The sequence below is a fragment of the Lates calcarifer genome, linkage group LG23, assembly GCF_001640805.2.
Source record: "Lates calcarifer isolate ASB-BC8 linkage group LG23, TLL_Latcal_v3, whole genome shotgun sequence".
Classification (NCBI taxonomy): domain Eukaryota; kingdom Metazoa; phylum Chordata; class Actinopteri; family Centropomidae; genus Lates; species Lates calcarifer.
This window is the reverse complement of record NC_066855.1, coordinates 211,656-231,101: the sequence shown is the minus strand read 5'-3', so window position 1 is coordinate 231,101 and position 19,446 is coordinate 211,656. Positions and strand designations below refer to the sequence as shown.

Sequence of the window (19,446 nt, the reverse complement as noted above, 5' to 3'; positions counted from 1 at the left end):
CAAAACAAGACCAGCCACTTGGTGCAGGACTAAGATCCAGACTCAGTTCTGTGAAGGATCAGTGCTGCATCCTCAGAGACACTCTGACCTGCATCACAGAACCCATCCTTTATCCACAGACTGAGCTGTGCACGTATCTGGACATCACATGAGACTAGACATATGGACTTTATCACCATATTTTCTGGTCATTATTGTGGTAATGTGACTGTGATGAGACGGGAATAACCATCAATCATAATAGTCAGGTTTTGAATGAATGAATGAATGAACCCTATTTTAATGTGTGGCTGAAGATGCTGAGTCGGAACAGGACAGGATTATTTCTGTGGGAGTGAAAATCCACTCTGTGTCACCCTCATATACACAGATGACAAAGACACATAATGCATTGTCTCCAGTGACCAGGCCACTCCAACATTAGATCTCAGAATATGATGCCTGCTTGAGGAGGGATCAGTGAACAGAAACAGAACAGAGGATGTGCTGGAGGACAGGAGCTTTCACTGCAGCTGCAGTCTGACTGATGAAACAGGTAAGTCATCAGGACATATTCATATGCTGATAGAGAAAGGGCACATAGTTCATGGCAGATTGCCTTCAGACCATACGTTACCTGGGAGCTATGCATCTCACACACTCTCATGGACACACTAACGCTTTAAAGGAAAGGACCAAAACTTTAAATCGGTTAGGTTTTTGATTTCTTGCAGGGTCAGCAGGCTTGTGCCTCAAAACCTCTGATGATAAATGACCGTCCACTCACCTAAAATGGGAATCCTCTCAAAGAAACGTGGTAATTGACTCATTTTTCACAAAGCAATTGAAGAGAAAGAAGTTTCCTCCTGACAGGACGGCAGATCAAACAGAACCCCCAGCCAAGGACATCTGCAGCCGTCGCCATAATTGTCACCGCTGCCGCTGACTTATACATGAACAATATGCTGTGTGGGCTGTAGGTCCTTGTTGCAGAGGCGAGATAGAGCAGAAAGGCACAGCACTCTGTTGGTCTTGTTGGTGGTGATTGTTTGAGTCTTTTCCTGCCCACGCACAAACATCCAACAAACAAAACGACCAAGGTTTTGTTGTTAATGCACAACATGCTCCATGCTCTATAAAAGCAGTTCACACTGCTGAAATCACATTCATTCCTGTGCCACTGCTTTGGAGCCTCAGGTAAATATAATGACAACAGTGATGTTAAAGCAGCTATGATCAATATTCTGATCAGTGGACAGCGTCAGTGTGAGAGGGTGGTGAACCCAGACAATTAACACTGTACCAACAATCACTGTATGCAGCAGTTTGGCTTGTATTTATTCTTTTCACTTAATTAAATATGTGATGCAGCCATGGGTGAAGACAACAGTACATTCATCAGGTAGACACCAACAGTATTCACCATACTGTCTAATATACGCTGCCCTCAAGAGGACACTGATCTGAGAGCAGCAGGGTTAGGTTACAGGACAGAAAACTACAGGTGTACAAAGGGAAGCATCTGACCCAGTCTCAGTCTGGAGTTCTGCTGTGTGTCCACTCCTGCATCATGGCACATATAGGACACACAGAAGCCTGTGGGAAATGCAGTGTGCAGTTCCTAAAAGCTGCCTGCAGCCATTGTAACTAATTACCCCTGGGCCCTGGGAGAGGGAGCGGCCCCATGATGAGCTCTGTTGGTACCGGGGGGGGGGGGGCATCACTGCAGTTCTAATGAAGACCACAGAAATACACGACCTTCTCTTAATTACTTTTGATTTGAACAATCATTAATCTAATTTTTTTCATCGGTGAAGGATCCGTCACACCTGCTGATGTGCTCATCCCATGAGAGCCTGTCGTGTGTTTTTCTTTGGTGCAGCCTAACAAAGCTGGAGGGCTGAGAGAGGCAGAGCAGGGATCAGTGATTATCCACACTGAGCCGGTGGCAGATGTCAGGACTAACCTGCTGACCAGGCTGAGGTTGATTCATCCAGCGGCCCCACTTTCACTGGTTCTCTGTGAAGACACTTTAATTAATGACAGCTCCCTCCTGACTGTAACAGTTGCTGGAATGTTAAGTTCAGAGTTTAGACCAGTGGCTAAGAGCCGTCATCTGTGGACCCGGTCTATTCACAGATAATCTGCACAGAAACCCTTTGACCAGTTACAAGAGAAACAAACCTAACCCTAACTCTAACCAAACACCAGCACACTTAGATCACTGAGTCATGCAGCACACATCATGCATCAGGTAAGTGATGCCATTAGCTAATGCAGGTGGGGAAACCAGTCAGTTCACACACAGCTGGAACAGCAGCATGAGCAGGATGTTAAATACGAGCTAAACACCGAGCCAAACTGTGTTACACTATGGCCACTAAAACTCTGAGTGTGTGAGTCTGAGGCTGCAGGGGAAATGTGAGCGGAGCTCTACAGAACATGTGGACATGTGGCGCTGTATTCACATCTGCATGATGAGGTGTGTACTCTGTAAGAACAGTGACTGGTGGAAGAACAGTGTGTTTGTGTGTTAGCTGTCGTCCCTCAGGGCTGATTGACGGCAAGATTTTCTTCAGCTAATTAAGCTGCTGTTGTAGCATCTTTGTGTAGATCAGGGAGCTGGGAGGCGACCCTAAAGAAAAACAGTGAGGCTGAGCCTTCGTCCCTGATTTCCTCGTCTTAATTGAGTCCACATTATATCAGAAATCTAGCAGTGTGCATCGCCCCTAACCTGTTGTCTGAGTGCATAGAGGTCCTTAACACAACAGATGGAGCTCCTGGGGTGTGGGTTTCCTTTTAATTACTTTGCCTCAATAAGCAATTTACATGTGATGAGGTGGCTTACAAGGCCCACCAATTAATTCTCACTAATCCTTTTTAATTAATGGGAGATAGAATTCAGGGCACATGGAGGAAATTGATTTATAGCAGCTACAGCACAAAATATTTAACCTTCAAAAACCACGGGGAGCAAGACCCGAACTTTCAACGATGTCTTCTAGTCTGTCAATCGATCGGACACTCGGCCACGGTTAGACTAGTCTGTAAATGGACGGGGCCCATCCTTGGAAAATGAATGTAGGAGTCATGTGACTGACTAATAAAGCAGAGTACGTCATCATCATGTTTGGACTCGTTTTAGAGAACAACAGGGAGGAAGAAACCAACAGAACACCACTAACGTACGTAAAGGAGAATGTTGTGTAAAACATTTATTGAGCATTTCAGGGTCAAACTGATGCTGAAATAAAGAAGAGGTCTGCGTATCATTGGATGTGTTTGTGTGTGTCCCCCCCCCACCATCTCTCCCTGTGGACTTATCTCTTCCTCTGTGGAGTGATGAGTTTTCTTCAGCCTGGTCGGCCAAGTGTAAAATCCTGTGTAATACATTCTTTTTTAATTTGGGTTCCGAACCAGTCGCTGCATATCAATGCAGTCTCCCAAGGTCTGCATGTAGGTGGCACTTAGCTCTTTTCTGCCACATAAATCCTGCTGACTAATCAACCACTTTCAGCATCTGAATCAAATTTAGATTGACTCTATCAAGTCATTTCTCCTGTGTGTGTGTGTGTGTGTGTGTGTCCAAACACCAGCAGTGAGCTGTTATCTCTGTTGTTAAATTTTAAAACCATTCAGAGTGTGACTGTTAGCGCCCAAAGCTCTGACTGAACCGTACACAGTCCATTTTAATTCACACTGTGATTTGGTCTTAAAAATGCAAAACCCCATAATGTGTGTGTGTGTGTGTGTGTGTGTGTGTGTGTGTGTGTTGTTCATGAATTCAACTTTACATTCATAGGAGAGATATTCTAGTTTTAAATTACACTCCTTTATCTGTTGTTGCAAGAAAAGAAAGGGGAAATAATATGCACAATAAAAATACATGAATCAAATTCAACTTAAAATAAATGCATTCTGCTCTTTTGCATATTTAATTTCACATCACGTTCACTACACGCTTGAATCCCTGTGTATGTTTGTACAGGAAATTTAAATTCCTCCAGTGAGTGCAAATACATTGATTGGCTCTAGTTTTGTTTTTGTTTTTGTTTATTTTTTGTCTTGAGGGAGACAGATGATGTTGTGAGAGCAGAGGAGCGAGGTGCTTTTATTCTGAAAGAGAAACATCTGTATCATCAGCTGTGTGTGTTGATAATGTGAAGTTGTTCCATACTCAGCTCTTTATTTTCTCTCTTGCTAATTTGTGAAACTGCTTCACAGCTTTAGGCATAAAGTCACTCTGTCACACACTTACACACACATCTGCCATGACGGTGTGTGTGTGTGTGTGTGTGTGTGTGTGTGTGTGTGTGTGTCTTCATTCTAAACCAAGGAACACTGACACTCTGGAACAGATCCCACATTTTAATACTCAGTGTCACTGACACTGAAAAACACAAACACAGAACGACTCCGAGACAAGTTCAGGAGTTCAAGTCAAGTTGTTTCTGATCTTATGATGGGGATGTTTATTTGCAGTGAAGGTCTATGAAGTGGTGTCCTCAGAAAGTTCCACTGAGTCTGAAAATATCTGTCACATTTTCTGTCTGTCTGTTGATTTTGATTGAGTTATGATTGAGAGAAGTGCTAATGGGGGGCTAATGGTTTTAAAGTACCCTCACTGCCTCCATTAGCTGTGTGTTGATGATGCACACACCTCATCTTTCTCATATACAGTACTCCTCTGTTTCCACTGCAGGAACTTTTCCAGGAACCCAAGAAGGAAAGGTAAGAAAAGGTCAGAAAAGGTAATAAAGGTAACAATAATAATAATAATAATAAAACAAATAAAAAATCTGCAGCTGTGTTTCCTCTGTGCGTCCAATCATCAAACACAATCAGAAACCCCTGTCATTGTTTCTCAATCCATTACCAGATTCTTTTGCTTAATCTTCAGTTCTTATGGAAACAGGAACCTTCCCTGAGTTTTCTTCCTATGGCTCCTTATTTCCTGGTTTTTGGTTTCAGAGACAGGAAGGAATGTCGAGTTTACAGGGTACACCTCCATCATTTACTATATGTATACACAAGCCATTAACCATTACTGTATATCTGTACATCATCTTTGTACAGATAAAGGCAACTGGTTGGAATTCACTGATTGAAACATGAACTAAATTCACTTGTTTGCAAACAGCAGAGAAGAAGTAGAAGAATAATCAGTGTGCTGTAATTAATCTTTATTTTCAGAACTGAAAACAGATGACTTCAGATGGAAGTGCTCTGCAGTGAAATTGTATTAAATCACAGACTTCTTCCTTGTTATCAGCAGATGGTGGCTCCCTGCTGATTCCATCTATTACTTTTAAATGAGAGAATGCATATTGTATTAAAAAAGACTTAATGGACACAAGTGGCATGCCAGACAGCTGGAAACTGGAGTGCTGGTTATCAGGGAGAAACAGGCACTGATGCAGGCACACAGGGAGGGAACCAACTCCATACTGTATGTAGGAGACATGATGAACTGTGCTGCTCTTTGCTACAGCAGACTGAAAACACTTCCACTCTGACCTCGTGAAAACCATCACAAGACCTGATGGGATTCACATTTCCACCGTCAGCAGACACAGAGCCTCCTCTTAGCTTTACATCAGCCATCAGCAGGACACTCCCACAGTTAAAGGACCTGTTCAGCCTTTTTAAACTGCTGGGACTGAACAAGGCAGGGATCAAAAAATACAGGTGAAAAAGCAGCATTATGCACATATTAAGTCCTTCATCTCAGCCAGCAGGTCAGAGTGTCGCTGCGCTGGGCAGCTAACAGGTGTGAATGAGTTTAACTGTGTGAGTGTGACTTCTGTTTACTTATGTAGTCTCTAAATAGTAGTGTGAAATCACTCACTAACTCTTTACTGTGTTAATGGTCGCAGTAATCAGAAACACTGCTGATCATTTCCTATCAGCTGGATCTGGACTAATATGTGTCATTAAATATTAAAAGCTCATTAGTGTCTACACTGTTCCAGGGGGCTTTTAAATTCACACTGAGCTGGAGTATATGCTCAAATACAACTTCAGTGCAGACGGGGAATATGACTGATAGAGACACAGAAGGTTAAACCTGTGTTTGTCTGTAATGTCACTGAGATGTCAGGGTTTCATCTCTGCTGCACATGAAGAGTTCACACAGCTTATTATTATTTGTGAAAATGTGTGAAACTAAAACATGACGTCACAACATAAAGCGTCCAGCAGAATAAACAGGATGTAGATCCACATCGTCCATATCCCACCCTGCCACGTCCATTACAGCAGCAGAGCGATTATCCCTCCACAGTAACACATGACCTCCCTCTGACAGGTGTGTGCTGAGATTAGACGTCATTATTTTCTATTCTCCTGTCTGGTAAGTGTGTGTAACATGATGAGGTCTCTATTCCAGCTCCCCTCCCTTTACCACTGGGGTTATGATAATGAGTGCTAATGGGTTGGTTGCCAAGGAAACTGAGAAGGAAGTAAACAACTGCTGGATGCATCCAGACCGAGCCCACCGGCCGTCTTCTGCAGACGAGCACACGACTGAGGACAAGGTGAGTTATTAATTCAACCCTGCAGGATCACACTAAACTACTTACAGTATATGCTCAAATGAAAACCATTATTCAGAGAAGAGCCCGAGGGAGAGACGTGAAGCAGACACTCGGTGTGACGGCGGTACGCTGGTGTCCTGACACCAACAGAATTATTACTGTAGTTCAGCCTCAGCCTGGGACACACAGACCATGGAGGCAGAGAATGAACTTTAACACCCTCAGTCTGCATCAAACATCCTGGTTCTCTCAGAGTCAGAACTCAGATCTGAACACACAGACGTGACACGAGTAGTTTTAGATTCAGTGAGATGTTGTTATCTCTGATGTGCACTGCAAGTAAACTTTCAGAAATCCACAGACAAAGAAGCTCCTCATAACTCAGTCACCTCAGAGGTCGCGTTTTGTCTGCTGCACATAAAAAGTGCTAACAGCTAATTCATCCATTTATTACCTGTGCCACTTGTCCTGCAGAGGGCAGGAGCCAATCCCAGCTGACACTGGGTGAGGGGCGGGATATGTCTTTGTTTCTTGACCTCAGACTGTTTTTTGGATCTTTTCCTTTGAGTTCTGTTTATCTGATCTGTGCTGACTTTAAGAATTCAATCTTCACTAAATAAAGACTGCTTTCCTGAGTCCACCTGTCTTTAAGTTCACCTCCTGTGTGTGCTACAGGGACAGTTCTTATTCAAATATGATGCATATATTTATGAAACAGGTTCATTTAGAAATAAAAGCATGTAGGTCTCTCTACAGTTTAATTATATAAAAGCCTGTGATAATTAATTCATGGTGATTAAAGTGATAACTGCTCTGGCATCAGAATATCTCCAGTCATCTCAAAATAAGACGATCTGCAGATTAGTGAGGATATGATCTTCACCCTCACTTTGATTTACCTGTAACAACATGAACTGAGGCTCCACACCTGTAAGAGCTAAAAATGTAAACACACAGCAAAGTGTGTAAGTGAGAAGTGACAGAAACATCACTATAATCACAGAATCAGGCCGTAAGGAGACATTCAATTAGGAAGTTCTTTCATTCTCTCTGCGGGGGGGGGCTAAGAAGAATATTAACACCCCAGAGGAAAGGATTTGTGATTTAGCACTTTAATACTAAATTCCTTCAGATCTTGATTTCGCTTCGTAAATATCCAGGATCTTGAAGGCGTCTGTGACAGGTCATCATCTTTTTTCCCTGCAGTGTCTTAATTGGAAAGTGGGGGGGGCTGGTTTAGTGTGAGCTGTCTGGGCTCAACAATGGAGGAGCTGCATGGCAAGACACTGTGGGAGTCTCCAGCCAGAGCTGTGATGTACAAACTGTGTGTATGTGCAGCCTCATTACCAAGACAACTACTTAAATGGATGCATGGTACAGTCTCAACACTATTACCCCGACAGAGGCACATAGAGGCTGACCTGTGGCTCGCTCTGATTGCCTGTTATCAGGCCTGCGTGCTCCTCCGGCCCCCTGATGCTCTTCTCTTCCGTTGCTCCAACACCAGAGTCTAATCAAAAGGAAATGTGACGATGAGTTGTCCTCTGTTAGGCCTGATTTGATATAAATCGGGTCACGTCACCTCTTCCCTCTTCACAGTCCCTCCACCCCCACGGAGGAAAAAGAGGAAGAAAACTAATAATTGAAAGTGAGATAGCAGAGGAGGACCAAAGGCCAGAGAACGGCAGCAGTGAGCACTTCACTTGGAAATAAGGCACATCCAATCCTGGAGGAATCAGGAGAGCTGGAGCAGCATTCTCCTCCACCCTCCCTCTCAATTTGTATTCAGGGACTTGAGCTGTGTTGCTCAGGCGGGAGCACATTTATTTAGTCTCTACTCTGATGCATTTTGTACCAGCCATAAAATGACCTCTGTTTCTTACTCTCTGTATTGCTTTCAAAAAGCCACATCAGCAAAGAGTAGTGATTGAGTTCCACACAGTGTGGCCTCAACACTGCTTTCTACAAATGGCTGTCATCAAAGTGCACACAGCGCTGGAGGAGTTGATGTTTTTCATCTTCTGGTCATTTGCGTCATGTTGTAACCCTACAGAGGACCTACATTACAAAATACACCTCAGTGTACAAACTGCAGCGTTCAACCTGAAAACTACAGCTCAGTATACCATACTATATATGGACAAGCTCCTCTTCAGGAGAATGACTCTGTTTCAAAAGAACGGTTGGCCAGTGAAAACAAACGGGCTGTGTGGCAGTGGAATTAAACTGTAGGATGAAGGATTTTTATTTTTTTTGGTAATGTTTCAAAACTTTTTTTTTTTTTAAATTTCACTTTTTCAACTATTCAAGGTTTTTCTATGAGCAAACTGAAAATGCGTATGAGAACAGATCAATAGAAAATCATGTTTTGGATGAGACGTGTTCGGTTACTGACTATAAAAATGATTCTGGCCTGGTGTGTGGTGCAGTGCTGAATGTTCTCCTCTGCTTGTACAATTTCTTCTCTCACATCCTCATCTGAAGTAATTAAACCATCTGTTTAGACTTTTCCCACTTTTTAAAAACGTGATGTTCATTACCCTGAAGCAAACACAGAGTGACTGATCAATCACAGTCACTGAGCTCAATCAGATACTGATGTATCTCATGATCATTTTTGTTATCAGATGAAATATGTGTCTTAACTTCAGGGGACCAGCAAAGTTATTACAATTCATCCTGAGGGTGGACATGAACTGATGAACCAATTCATAGTCTCAGGTCATTTCACTCAGGTGTCAGCCTCATGGTGGTGTTTGCTCTTCAAAACTCTTCATTATGGCAGCTCAACATGAAGAGCCTCTACTCATGCACTCTCACATCCTGTCCTTATTCAGGTCTGATCTACATGTCATGTAGGTGGAACTCACGGTGTCTCGATGCAAAATTCAACCTAGATGTGAAACAGATTTAGAGAACTGGGTCACCCACTTCCATAACAGCAGCAAATAATCACAGTGCATCAGACCTCTTCAACACATAAATCACTCCTCATGCACGTGTCAGCTGGAGAGTGTAAGAGAGTGGATATTGGAGGGGATCTTCCCTGGTTCCCTCAGTGCAGACAAATGTTCTCAGATATTCTATTAAATCAAGTCAACCAATCTGATTTGATCACTCATATATGAGTGAGTACTTGAAAGTACTTCACTGGTCACCTGGCGACCTCCATGTCGCCTCTGGAGCTGTGACTCTTGCAGGGGATGATAAAATATCTACAGGTGTTTCCTGGATTGATGGTGACCTGGTGTGACAAGGTGTGGACCTGGGCTCCAGACTCCCCAGATCCCAATCTGACCCAGCATCTGTGGGATGATCCAGAACAAGTCAGATCCATCGAGGCCCCATGCTGCAACCCACAGGACCCAAAGGATCTGCTGCCAATGTCCCGGTGCCAGACACTACAGGAGATCTTCAGAGATCCCATGTCCAAGCCCCAACAGGTCAGAGCTGTTTTGCCAGTATGAGGGGGACCTATGCAATATTAGGCAGGTCCCACAGGTACTGAATCAGACTGGGATCTGGGGAGTCTGGAGCCCAGGTCCATACCTTGGGCTCTTTGTCATGTTCCTCAAGACCTTTCTGAGCAGTTTTTGTGGTTGTGTTATAACGAGAGGATCGATGTTATTCACTTCATCCACCAGTGGTCATGTTAAGGCTGATCAGTGAATATACACATATGTGACTGTGACAGTATATGTATGTGAAAGGAGACTCTATGTATATGAGAGGCTCAGAATGGATTATTTACTAACCCTATGAAAGGTAATACTAGCATTATGCACAACATTAAAGAAGTGTTATTTATTATTTAACATACACTTAAAAATACTGGACTGACACACAGCTAATCAAGTCTGTCAGGTGTGTGTGTGTGTGTGTGTGTGTGTGTGTGTGTGTCTCCTGAGGCGTGCAGACAGGTAAGCCGTGCAGCAGTGAACTGTTGTGACAGTGTCAATGTTCATTCAGTGTTGTTTGACGCCCGTGCCCATAACCTCAGCCAATGATTATGTCTTTGTTAAAGAGCAGGTTTCATTAATATTGGAACAAAGTCATAGCTGGCAATGATTAAAAACCCAAGGAAAGGATAAATAAAGCTTTGTTGAATAATGCAGCAAATGTATAATTCAATTGTGGAAATGGGGCTTCGTGAAATGGGAGGCTATCTAATGTGTAAATTATGGATGTCTTTGTTTGGCTATTTTCAATTTCAGGCAGTGGATTTTCCTGCACAGTGTCCAGCTCAGTGTTTGATATGACAAGCCTTTGGAATGTTTTTCATTCTGTAACTCACACACAGAGTGGAGGCTCTAAATGTGTTCTGATGCCAGGCATCAAAACAGTTGATGCAGTGGAGGGGGGGGGGGGTCTAATTAACCCAGAGATTTCAGCAGCCGAGGAATGAATGTCACAAGTCGTCTATTCATATGTTTATACAACTTTGTAATGTCCATCTTCACAGCACTAACTCCATCAGCAGCTACAGCAAGAGTCATGTCTGGCATTGCACTTTTCCTCGAAAGAATTTTTTCATTATAAGGTGTGCAACCTTCTTTTATGTGTAGGCTTTTAAGGTTACGAAAGTGTGTTTGTTGATGAAACTTTGAAGGTGGAGTAAGCGATTCTAATCCAGTACACTTTTTGTCAAATTCAGTGAATATCTCTTCACGGTCTGCAAGCTGTCTGGTCTGTGTGAGCACTGAAAAAATAAGAAAAATCTGGAGTTCCTACACGGCTCTGGCTCTGTTACTGGGAAAAAAAACAAAGTGACTTGGACTGAGCTTCGCAACACCATTCCAGCCAATCAGGAACAGGGGGCATTCGTGTTCGTGCATAAGACAAGGGAAAGAAGAACTGAAGAGGGGACAGCAAGAGACAGTAAATCTGGCACATGCTAACAGATAGGAGAAGGAGAAGCCTGCCCTCCATCACTTTGAATGGGATCGATTGGGACTGCAGATGGGAAACCAACACTGACATTAAGGCAAGAGCATGGAGGGAACATCGACTGGCGGCAGTGTGACGACGGTAGAGTAGAGGCAGAGTAACAGCCAAAGAGCAGAAGGACAGAAGAACAAAAGTGCTATGATCAGACAAGAGCGAGGAGCAGCATCAACACTGGTGAGGCTTCCCAACAATGTAAACTACACAGTCGGACTGGAGGAGAAGCTAAGCTCTGGACTTACCCCCAGATGACAGGCTCACAGAGAGGGCTGGTTAAGAGACTGGTCCACCTGATCCACCCACTGGGATATGTCCCAGTAGTCATAATGGTCAGTCTAACTGTTACGGCCTCCCTGAAGAAAGAAAACAAAGGTTTGTGTGAAGAAAATGCCAGACAAGAATTCAATGCTTAATCCCCAAAACTTTATTTACCAAAGTTAACCAAACTGATTGAGGAACTAACCTCAATCAAACAAAAAGACGGATAACTGAACTAGCAGAGGTCTCCAGCTCAAACTGAAAGAACAAAACCCAGACACCAAACACAGTCTGGGGAGGAAAAAGAAAACTCTTCACCACCTGTTGGGGTGTCCAGTGCTCCTATCCATCCCTTCCTCCTCCTCTCCTGGGAGAGAGAGAGACTACAAACACCTAGAGGAGAGATACCTCCAAGCATTGAATGGCATGAAGATGGTTACGAACACTGCTCTGTTTCTGGTCAACAGGTGGGTAACATTAGTTCTGCTACATTCCAAAGAGCCAGTAGGATGGTATTGTTTTTGTCCTATTTGCTAATGTTTGCGATGGCTAATTCAGACTAGTAAGTTAAATTACTTCCCATTAGACTTTCTTTCTAGTTTTCCAACACATGTTGGTGTGATGTTAGCTATAGGAGCAGGAGAGTCCTTTCAGAGATCAACCATTTGGTCTTCTTCACACGTGGAATCAAAGAAAGAGATTTGATTTCTTTTGCTTTTTTAGCAACATGATAGAGGGGATGTTCTACTGGTCTAGACTGAAGGTTAACTGCCAGTAGGAGTCTCAGAAAGTTTCAGTGTGGTAATGCAGAAGCTGCTGCCCGCAGGTCAGTCTTCCCTGGCCTGTCAAAGCTCAACCTCTGACACCACGTCAAATAAAGACCAGAGTCTTGTGAGCTCAACTTGCTTTAATCGCTGACTGCCAACATGGGTTAAAGGGGACAGCATAACAACAAACACAACATTAACTGCCCTGTCACTGCCTGGACATAAGCCCATTGTACTGATGTATTACCATAGTTACCAACATAGATCCATTATAGATAACAGACATCTTACTCTGCTTCCTTGACGTCTGTATTTCCCAAATTTCTACGGCGGAGGTGATGAGTAAAATTTTATCATGACCAAAAGACAAAAATATGTGAATAGCACACAGCTCGACAAATACCTGCATTTCCCTTTAACAAGCTGCAAAGTAAGCAACCACAGTATGTTAATTGGTAAAGATTTTAGAGGAATCCCAGTCTAAATGTAGTTTCAGGAGCTTTAGAAGTGTCTGGCCCAGAAAATAGCCAAAGTTAAAGCTCTCATTAGTCAGGAGGATTTATTTCCCCTGTTCAAATGCAGGGCTCAGTTGTGAGATGAAAGTTTGCAAGTGATTTTTATTAATCATGTGGAACAGTACATGATCTTCTCCTAGAGAGAATGTATCTGGAGACTTTTATTATCTCATAGAGGATCTGGCCGAGTACAGTCAGCTACACAGAGGGAGGGATCCACCAATAACACAGCTGTTCTTTCACTGATGAGATGCATGAGATGCATGCCTGTCAACGGCAAACCAGCGAAAACTAGACAAGCCCGAGTGAAGAAAAGTAAAGTGTGGATAAAAGAACTGAGGCACATTGTGTTTTCTGTATTCATTGTTTAAAATGGTGGATGAAGAAAAATAAGGGAAAAGTCTGTATAGCAGGATGGACTGAATCAGATTCTTATACATCAATCTCAGGAGAATTAAGCATGTTGCTGCTGACAGGTATTCCTTCAGATAAGTATCTACCCCATCCTCACAGGAAAATCACCTATCACACAGATAAATGTGAGGCACCCTCATGTTGAAAAGCACTCCATCTCTGACAAGAACATATGACACAACACTGAAAAAAAGACTCTTGACAAACATTTAGGGGTTTGTGGGTGGATTGTCATGCAGAATCATGTTTGTAATTCTGTCAGGCTGTCTCACACAGACACACACACCCTCACATTCAGAGGGCTGCAGCAGTCAGGCCCTCACAGTTTGCTTCAAAGCCTAAGCCCAAAGCTCCCTGAAAGCACATTCAGAGCTACACCGGCTGCAGGAATCTCTCCTCAGCTCCCACAGGGAGAACAAAGCAGATCCATCTCTGCAGGAGAGCTGAACAGGGCAGATGTCAATCAATCTACTGGGTCATGGATGGGGATGAAGTACATCAGAGTCTCATTACTGGGATTTGGTCACCATACATGAACATAGCAGCTGACTGAGATATGAGAAATGTAGCAGTGATGAATGAAATCTAGTTTGCTGGTATGAAATGGATGCTAAGTGTGCTACATACACATGGAACTTCAACATCTGCATTAAAAATATAATTTCATATTATGTTCATGTTGTTTTTGCCCATTACATCTGATTTTACTGTACCATTTTTCTGGGGGAAATGTTCCAGGATGAAATGAAAACACTTCTTAAAAAGGTCATTTTAAAATTAAACAAGATATATATATATATATTTTAAATGAATTCCATTACACTGCTACAATAAAAGTAAGAAATACAAATAATGCATTTTATGAGCATATTTAAATTATAAATCTTGGCTATTTTGGACATACGTTTGACATGACTCTTATGCTCTCAATACCAGCTACATTAGTAACTCCTGGTGTCCCATTTTCACTGACACTGCATTTTACTCACACAGATATGTGATGGCTAATAGATGAGGAGACTCAACGTCCTGTTAAAAAGATGTCTGAAAAAGTACATTATGAAATAAACCAGACTAGACAAGTATTAAAGATTGAAATATTATTTTTCTTAATGGTGGTCTTTTCGTAGTTCCACACATATGAAAAGGAAATGGAAAACTGGTTTCTAGACAAAAATAAACTTGTGCAAAAAACTACTGGTTTGTTGAAGACAGAACAAATAACAATCTAGGGGTGTTTGAGTTGTGCTGATATTCTGATATTCTTTTCTCTTATAATATTCTTCTTCTTTTTTTCTGTCTGGGTAAACGCTACATATTCAGGTGTCTCCAGTTGTGAGGAGCTCTAGCTCAGCTACCTGTGAGGGGAGGGGTCAAGGATGATGTTTAATTAGCTGAGAGAGACTGCTGAGGCATTAAACACAAACTCTTCTCTTGTGTGCTCAGCTAACAGGAAACTCAAACACCAGGCAGGAGGTGAAGATCCAGAGACTCCTCACACCGGTGGAAGCCAATGAGCAGCTCAGAGAATAAACTGCTGTTCTCATTAATCATCAGTCAGTTATTGTGAGAGGAAACAGGTCGTTTCTTACCGTCTTTAGAAAAACCCATTTTGCCTCAGCATATAAACTGTTGTCATCAACCCCTGTTGTTTTGAAATGAGTCTCTGAAGTACACACATTTAGATGTTTGCACTTCAACTCAACCTGTGAAGCAGCCTGTGCTCTGACTCAATCTAAAACTGGTTTTGTTTACATCAGCCACTGAATATTAATGCAAGACACAAGAGACCACACATCAGCTCAGTTTTAATTTGACATCACTTTGCCTTTTCAAAGCTGGGATATGTAATACAAGATATAATTAAATGAAATCCAGATTGAAAAACAGTCATGAAGTTGTTTTGCCTGAACAAAGAATTGAGGCTGAAAAACAACCTTCTCAGTGATCCTGCCTTAAAATGGTAGGTTTGATACAGGCCTGTAGCCATTTATTACTGAGGCATCCACACGAGACCTGACGTAAGAGAACTATTGACTTTCTGTAGTACATGTAGTTAAAAACACCTTTTAAAAAGTTTGTAGTATCAAGGCAGCAGGTGCTATGCCTAAGGTGTTGAACAGTTTCTGTCTCAGGTTGCATTATCTATGAAATGAACTGACGAGGTCTTCTGTGGAGGCACAGACAACAGAGCTGTTTAGCCTGAGATGGAGTTAGAAACTGTCAGAGCTTTATCTGTGAAAAAAAAGATCCAGAATCATTATGAGTTGGTGAATAACAGTTCAGAGCCAGTGATGCTCAGGAGTTTGTCAGTCTGTCAAATAAATGTCTGTATTATTGATATTGTCATGAATGATCTCAGAGAAAAAGGTCTGCTGTGTCCTTTTTAGTTCCTGTACCAGTTTGGTTCTTCACCACCTGCGTTCTGCCTGTATTATCTTCTTTGAGCTTTTCCTATGGTGGCATTCCTCCACCTTGCTTTTTTCTTACCAGAGTCAACAGCATCAATAACATACACAGAGCTTTAGAACTGAAGCAGTCTATAAGATCAGTGACAGGAAGTGAAGGCGTACGTGCAGACAGTCGTCTAACAGAGCCATCAAAACAGTTTGCACTGAGATTGCCTGATGAGATGATCTCAACTGAAGCTCAACATATTCACAGGTGTCAATCTCTCCTATATGACTGTTTGCACTGATGATATTAAATAAAGTGTACTCTGACCTCAGTGAGGCTGTGGGGGAGCTGATTCAATAAGGGCTAATATGCACTATTGATTACATTTAACCAGGTTTCAGTTAAAGACATAAAATCAAGGGTTTTCTCGATAATAACATCATTAATTGATCGTGACTTGTCAGCCAGAGACCTGATATTTAATGAAGCCAAGTAGAGTGTACTATAAACATTGTCTGACACACAGTCAGATGAAACAGCTGTGTGCTTTGAGTAGCAGTATGGGGTCTGTCTCATCTCTGATGGACGCCTGAAACAAAGACAACACAGCTCAACTAGGCAAAGACATTTCATTACCTGCTCATGACTGGGTTGATGCGAGATAAATCTTTACATTTCATTCATAGACATGTCAGGATTCATTAGTCACTGCAGTTCACAGCCTTTTCACCTCATTTTACCAGCTGTTACTAAACCTTGCTAATTTGATCACCTTTACATTTTTTCTATCCGTAATGACTGATACTAAAAACGTAAAGATGATGTACTCATCACATGTAACAATCATCTGTACTTGGACCTGCAGAAACCTCCGATTTTAGACTGGATTTACTGTATTAATCTATTGATATATTTAAAATCCTTGGTCAAAGAAAACAGACTTGAAGCTCTAAAACTATTTACGAGTGTGTAGCTGTTATAGGTCCTGTGTAGACAGCTGGACTGACTGAAAAACAAGCATATCTGCTCTGACACATTTGAGATGGATAACAGAAAAACACACAGGAGCTGCCAGTGAATCAGCAGATGTTGAAATACCATAAAGTAAAAGTAACATCTAGTGGGATTCATTCCTTTTTCCAAGTGGAATATAAACTCGAACAGCCTGAAAAACTGAGTGACATAAAAGAAGCAGATAATGGTGGAGACTTGAAGCTTTGTGGATGAATCGCTCCTTAATAAAATACATTCTCCATTCAGCAGCACCACCTCCCAGCTGTCAGTCAACCAGTGTCATGGACATCATCACAGATGCTCAAGGCTTCAACACTTTGTTAATATAAGGTATAACATTACAACAAAACAATTCAGAAATGAGACACACATTTCTCTCTGTGTATCTGTGTAGAAACGGGTTGTTGTCTGTCTCTTGTTAAGTCTGACTCTGGGAATGATGTGAAGCTCATTAATCACACCCTGATAATGAAAGCTTAATCCAAAGCACCTGCCTTTGTAGGGCCTGTTGTCATTTCTGCTCAGCCTGTGATGAAATCACATGTAGATGCCTGAGGGTAGATGCTCTGTACAGTTCAGCTCATAGAGAAACCATCTGTTCAGAGCTTTCCACAGCTCTGGCACTGCCACTACAACAGCCTGCCCAGTAACCAGACTTTGGAAGGAGCCTGTCACTTGAGTGAGTTTACCATCACACACAACTCTCTCTGATGACCTCCTCCCTCTGCAGATATTTTTATTTTAACATGGATAGAAAGTGACTAAGTTGTGATCACACGCATTAAGGTTTATCTGCTTGGAAATCCCAGTGGGCTTGTACCTAAAAATGATGAGTCAACATCAGTGTGAAGCAGAGATGTTGGCAGATTATTATTATTAAACATCTCAGAGTATTTATTCTGCTGATGTTCCGGTAATGACTTGACTTAGAGGTTTCCTTCAAAATGAATATCTCTCATATTCTCGACAGCAGCACCTGTAGGCCTGAGCCCCCAAATATTTCAATTCAATCTGTGTGTATAAAGCAATCAGCAGTGAGCTCTCCAGCAGCAGTTTGTGTGTATTTGTCCAGTTTAATTTACTCAGATATCAGATGGCTTTAGTCAATAAAAATGTTCTGTCTCCTCACCAGTTCTCCAGGGCTCTTTTTATGACAGGATTAAATTGTCCAACCCACAATTAGGAGAAAGTAATTTCCCCAGTGTGCATCTCTTTTTCGCTTCTTTTCTATTCTGTCCCGCATCTCCACGCAAGCTAATTCACTCCTTCCACACACACCCCTTCCCCGACTAACTGAAGCAAGTGGTGGGAAAATGACTGTCTTTTTCTATTCCAAAGAGATAAATCTCATTTTGTCGCGCCAGCTGCAACACCCCATCTACTTTGGCCCCACAATGGATAATAGACTTGCAGAGAAGCATGAAGCGTTTCCTGGTTCCTGTTCCAGTCGGCCCTAATGCAGGCAAAGTGATACAAACATCTCAATTGTGTGCTTGTACGTTTCAGTTACAGTTTACATTTATTTTGCAGGGTTCAGGTTCGGGTCTCTGCGTCTTCCTGCTGGTGTGTGAGGTTTAGCCATGCTTATTTAACCACAACATTTGTTTCCCCTTCACTGAGGAGGCATGGAGTAATCCAGCTGTCTGCTGTGCTACAAGAAGCTGAAATACACATTGGAGATCAGTGGGCAAACAGTAAGAGACAGCAGCATCAGGCCAGACTACCACTACATCATCTGGAACCAGCTCAAGTTGTGGGTACATGTTTGTGTCTTCAGACTGGCTCATACAGTAAACTATTCCCAGACAAGAAATTCCAGGTCCTGGAGGCCAGGACTGGGAACTACACCAGGAAACCGCCAGATTCTTAGCGTCATGCAGTCATGTTCACACTTCAGAGGGATGTTTATAGATGTAATACTTGATGCTGGGTTAGTCAGCAGGAGACACAGGGTCAGTCCATGTCAGATCAGATGGATCAGACTCATATGTTTTTGGCCCTTGAAGTTTTACACTCTCACAAACATCTTATTTGGGACGCCATGTTTAAAAAGCATTATTCCTCGCCTAAATCTTTGCGGTTGCTGGACGAAGGTCAATATAGGCTGAACCATCAAAGGTTTGTGCTGCTACCTACTGAATTTCTACAGCTATAGTATATGTACATAATAAATAATGACTTAGCATTTCAAAACAATGAGAAACATTCGCAAAATAACTGCAGTAAGATGAATAATCTGTCCCTCTACACAGCCTCCCATTAACACAGAAAAACACACTCAGCCCCCACAGTCACTACTTAAAGAGGTGTGAGACTGCAGGTGTCCCAGATATTATTTGGCCCAGAACTTATGAAGGCTCCGGGCCAGATCTGCACAACGGACTTGGGCCAGTGACCTTTGGTGCTAGTGGCCAATACCAGCACAGATCCATTTTTTACAAACTGGGCCAGCTCCAGACTGGATGAGCTGACTACAGCACAAAGCATCGTCACCACCTTCCCATCCCTGAGAGTCCGATGGGACGAAGGGAAGGATTCTGCTGTAGTGTTTTAATAATGTAAATTCCACACTCTTCCAGTTGAATTCAATTTTGTATGAAATTCCTCTCTTACAAACCAGAT

At 42.4% G+C, this 19,446-nt stretch overlaps 1 long non-coding RNA gene across 1 annotated transcript in view; it reads right to left on the bottom strand.

Annotated features, from left to right (window-relative positions):
* Positions 1 to 1,195: 1,195 nt before the first annotated feature.
* The window catches only part of LOC127139192 (uncharacterized), a 59,770-nt gene continuing 41,519 nt past the window's right edge, over positions 1,196 to 19,446 (bottom strand). Inside the window, exons 2-3 of the long non-coding RNA XR_007809193.1 lie at positions 11,702 to 11,812; positions 1,196 to 1,998 (exon numbers count right to left, since the gene is read on the bottom strand). This is a non-coding gene — a long non-coding RNA (uncharacterized LOC127139192). The remainder of the gene's footprint in view (positions 1,999 to 11,701; positions 11,813 to 19,446) is intronic.